The following is a 5,000-nucleotide window of genomic DNA, read 5'->3' on the forward strand; positions in this document are numbered from 1 at the left end:
GGCAAAACAGTATCGCCATCTATGAAAACACGGCGAAACCACATGCAATACCTCCATCTATGCGAATCTGACAACACTACGTCCGCCATGTCGAGCGCACCACAAAACATACCGCCATCTGTAGGTCTCCCGCAACATGACCTCCTGCAACGACGATACCGTCATCTATGAGACGCCAAGCCGACTAAGACAGCGATGGGCCCAAAGCGCCCTTCTTTCGACCCCACCCACAAAGCCTGCACCCTCTGTCGACAACAGCACCCCAACGCCAGCGCCTCTGCCGCACGAAGTCGTGGACCGGCAATCACTCCACCTGCACCCGTTCGTGCCCCACCCCAACCGCCCAACTCGCAACTCCAGCGGATGCACGGCGGACTTTGCTCGCACTCGCAATGTGCAATCCACCCCTATAACGTGCGTTTCATGAAGAGTTATGTCCAATATGCGACATTCCCGCTGTCCATATACATGAGCTGCGAGCTGTACCACGTACGAGCTACAGACGCGATCGCGTTGCTCTCTGTACGAATGCAGATGCTCAGCGGCAGCTAGGAGGCGCTCCATCCATTTCGGTACCGGTGAGCGTTGCACTCGCAGTCGCAAAAACGTACGGCAAGTATATTACTCGGAAGAGTCAATGACAGTCCAAGCCCCCCTGCGTGGGAAGAGTCTTCCTAGGCCATGACCCACCGGAAGGGCGCAGCGTCCCCCACCCCAGACATGTGACGTCACACTATCGGTATTGACGACTAGACTGATTCCTTATAATCATTTGCCATACACCGGTGGAAGCTGCCGAGACGAGTAACTACATGGCGGCCTCGCCGTGTCACTAATGTACAGAGATACAACAGTTTCGACTGGAACCGGATGAAACGTATACACGGCGCTGATTAGTAATAGATAGAGCCATCAAAATACAGATAATGTATACAACTGTCCGTATACATGCTGAAAGACTCTGCTCACAATCACAACCACACGTCAGCCAGACACTCTTATCACGCACTACTCTCTGCCTGTAACAGGCACAAAGACAATATGTAAGCACCAGCATGGAACAACACCCAGTGCATCCTCTCCGCCACATTAGACAATCCACACTATCATAACCAGACCGGGAGGTCCACTCACAAAACAGAATACCCCACCCTTCCGACAACCACCATTGCTCAGCTAAGCCACCAACACCCACACATGTCCTACACAGGGGTACACCCAACATCACAATACTGCCTCCTGTCACAGCACACAAACAATGGCAGGAATGAAAGACACAGGTCTGCCACAAGCATGGAATCAGAGCGCCGCCTGTCAAGAGCCAAAGGTGCATCCTGACGTGGCAAATCAGATGATGCCGCAGGCATCCACTTACTATAATCACAATCAACAAACCGGCCGCCGCCGCCGCCGCCCCCCCCCCCCCAATACACCTTTCCTTACAACAATGTGTACCTTAACCTAACCCACATTGTACCTTAACCCAACCCACATTGTACCTTAACCTAACCCACATTGTACCTTAACCTAACCCACATTGTACCTTAACCTAACCCACATTGTACCTTAACCTAACCCATATTGTACCTTAACCTAACCTATATTGCGCCTTAACCTAACCCACATTGTACCTTAACCTAACCCACATTGTACCTTAACCTAACCCATATTGTACCTTAACCTAACCTATATTGCGCCTTAACCTAACCCATATTGTACCTTAACCTAACCTATATTGCGCCTTAACCTAACCCATATTGTACCTTAACCTAACCCACATTGTACCTTAACCTAACCCACATTGTACCTTAACCTAACCCATATTGTACCTTAACCTAACCTATATTGCGCCTTAACCTAACCCACATTGTACCTTAACCTAACCCACATTGTACCTTAACCTAACCCATATTGTACCTTAACCTAACCTATATTGCGCCTTAACCTAACCCATATTGTACCTTAACCTAACCTATATTGCGCCTTAACCTAACCTATATTGCGCCTTAACCTAACCTATATTGCGCCTTAACCTAACCTATATTGCGCCTTAACCTAACCTATATTGCGCCTTAACCTAACCTATATTGCGCCTTAACCTAACCTATATTGCGCCTTAACCTAACCCACGTTGCGCCTTAACCTAACCCACGTTGCGCCTTAACCCAACCCACGTTGCGCCTTAACCTAACCCACGTTGCGCCTTAACCCAACCCACGTTGCGCCTTAACCCAACACACGTTGGGCCTTAACCTGCTCTGTAATTGTCATACGACGCGTTAAATTAGTGTAGTGTTGCCTAACTGCAACCCCCGCAATATAGTTTGCTACTCGCACTGCCCGGTCCCCAGAGTATCGCTTCATGTTAAACACCTTGCAGCTATACACTGTAATGCGGACGGCAGCAGGACGTACATGCTCAATGCCCTTCGCAGTTGTTCATTGGCATTCGCATGGCGAAGCACAGCCTACGTTGTGGTACGGCTTGTGTCAACTGTCCGCTGATGTTGTACGTCCAAATCACACACTGTACTGCACATTGGTCCTCATGTACTGAATGATACATCGTGGTACATGTGTGACCGTACCACGACTGCGCCAACAACGGCGAACCATACGGTCCAAATATTGTGCACTCAGCTACGTGTCGTCTCCCTATAAGAGCTGGATTGCAGTATGGTATGCCGTGGATGGCGATCACCATGAGCCGTCTGTTGATGTAGTGGCGCGTGTTGTCAGACGTAGTCGTCTCTTCTCACACACCGTGATAGCATGGTGCACTGCGTTCCACATCTGCGACATGCGACAGAGGCCGGTTGACAGTCGTTCGCGCAATGGACATCGCATACGTACGGGGGCCACCTTCCACGTGTTCGCGAAGCGTGCACATGTTGTTGCGTGTATGTGGGCAGACATAGTGTGTCGTGACACCTGACACAGGCATGCAACAATCGTTGAATTTGCAAATGGCGATGGACGTCTACGTTTGCTGGTGACGTTACGCAAATGAAGAACTGGTAAACCGTTGTGGTGCGGTTGTTCTCGCTAGAGGTGAATCAGTGATGGCGACGATCGGTTGAGCTACCAACCGGTTGTTTCAGCGATACCCACCATGCCCACGAACGTGAATGGCATGTGGGTGTGAAGCGATACGCGGCGGTGGCTGGGTGGGACCGTCCCCGGCCGGTGAGGGGGGGCCTCCCGGCGTGCTGGCCGCGCGGTGCGTGGGCGCACGCGCTACAGCCGGCTGGTGGGGGCGGCCAGTGGCAGGCGCGCCGGCCGACGGAGGCGGCAGGCGGCGCAGCTGCGCGCCGGCGCACCCTGCACGCGGCGCCGTGCGGCCAAAGTAGGTCCTCGCGGGCCCGGTGCGAAGCGCGGTGGACATCTGCAGTGTGCTGGTCCGATTGAGGACTGTGTGCGCTGAGGATGCGCCGCCGCCCGGCGCTCGGCGCCGCGACGCCGTCTGCTGCTCGGTCGCCTCTGCGGTTCTCGCAGGTGGATTGTATCGCAGCTGTGCGGACGTGTTGGCGCGTGCGCTGTGCTGGGAGAGTTCGCTTCGGCACCCAAGTGGGGCTTTTGTCCTTCTGTGGCGCTGGCGTTGGAGCTGCCGGCCACCGTAGGTGGCGCGTGTTGTCTCCCGCCGGCAATGCCACGACAGCACGCTCCCGGGCCTCTGTCGGCAGCGGCAAGCTCAGTTGGGAGCACGGGTGGTCGCACCTAAAGCGTCTACTCGCCAAACTCCGGGCGATTGCGCCTCTCTCGAACCCGACCAAGTACTTAGGACGGCGCTGCGCGCCGCCGGGACCTGAGAGGGTTTCGAGGTGTATTGTGCAGGGGAGCTCAGCCTCCTCCTGTTTGCAGAATAATTGAGCGGACGCTTGCGTGTTCGCGCGGGCTCCCGGGACACACTCCCGGGCGGCCGGCTGCTCAGCTCTAGTTGACGCAGCTCCCTGGTTGATCCTGCCAGTAGTCATATGCTTGTCTCAAAGATTAAGCCATGCATGTCTCAGTACAAGCCGCATTAAGGTGAAACCGCGAATGGCTCATTAAATCAGTTATGGTTCCTTAGATCGTACCCACGTTACTTGGATAACTGTGGTAATTCTAGAGCTAATACATGCAAACAGAGTCCCGACCAGAGATGGAAGGGACGCTTTTATTAGATCAAAACCAATCGGTCGGCTCGTCCGGTCCGTTTGCCTTGGTGACTCTGAATAACTTTGGGCTGATCGCACGGTCCTCGTACCGGCGACGCATCTTTCAAATGTCTGCCTTATCAACTGTCGATGGTAGGTTCTGCGCCTACCATGGTTGTAACGGGTAACGGGGAATCAGGGTTCGATTCCGGAGAGGGAGCCTGAGAAACGGCTACCACATCCAAGGAAGGCAGCAGGCGCGCAAATTACCCACTCCCGGCACGGGGAGGTAGTGACGAAAAATAACGATACGGGACTCATCCGAGGCCCCGTAATCGGAATGAGTACACTTTAAATCCTTTAACGAGTATCTATTGGAGGGCAAGTCTGGTGCCAGCAGCCGCGGTAATTCCAGCTCCAATAGCGTATATTAAAGTTGTTGCGGTTAAAAAGCTCGTAGTTGGATTTGTGTCCCACGCTGTTGGTTCACCGCCCGTCGGTGTTTAACTGGCATGTATCGTGGGACGTCCTGCCGGTGGGGCGAGTCGAAGGCGTGCGACGCGCCTCGTGCGTGCTCGTGCGTCCCGAGGCGGACCCCGTTGCAATCCTACCAGGGTGCTCTTGAGTGAGTGTCTCGGTGGGCCGGCACGTTTACTTTGAACAAATTAGAGTGCTTAAAGCAGGCAAGCCCGCCTGAATACTGTGTGCATGGAATAATGGAATAGGACCTCGGTTCTATTTTGTTGGTTTTCGGAACCCGAGGTAATGATTAATAGGGACAGGCGGGGGCATTCGTATTGCGACGTTAGAGGTGAAATTCTTGGATCGTCGCAAGACGAACAGAAGCGAAAGCATTTGCCAAGT

At 53.7% G+C, this 5,000-nt stretch overlaps 1 non-coding gene across 1 annotated transcript in view; it reads left to right on the forward strand.

Annotated features, from left to right (window-relative positions):
* Positions 1-3,947: 3,947 nt before the first annotated feature.
* Positions 3,948-5,000, forward strand: part of LOC126433725 (small subunit ribosomal RNA) — a 1,910-nt gene continuing 857 nt past the window's right edge. The window contains exon 1 of the ribosomal RNA XR_007578705.1: positions 3,948-5,000. This exon is cut by the window's right edge and continues 857 nt beyond it. This is a non-coding gene — a ribosomal RNA (small subunit ribosomal RNA).

This window comes from Schistocerca serialis, unplaced genomic scaffold, assembly GCF_023864345.2.
Source record: "Schistocerca serialis cubense isolate TAMUIC-IGC-003099 unplaced genomic scaffold, iqSchSeri2.2 HiC_scaffold_1173, whole genome shotgun sequence".
NCBI lineage: Eukaryota > Metazoa > Arthropoda > Insecta > Orthoptera > Acrididae > Schistocerca > Schistocerca serialis.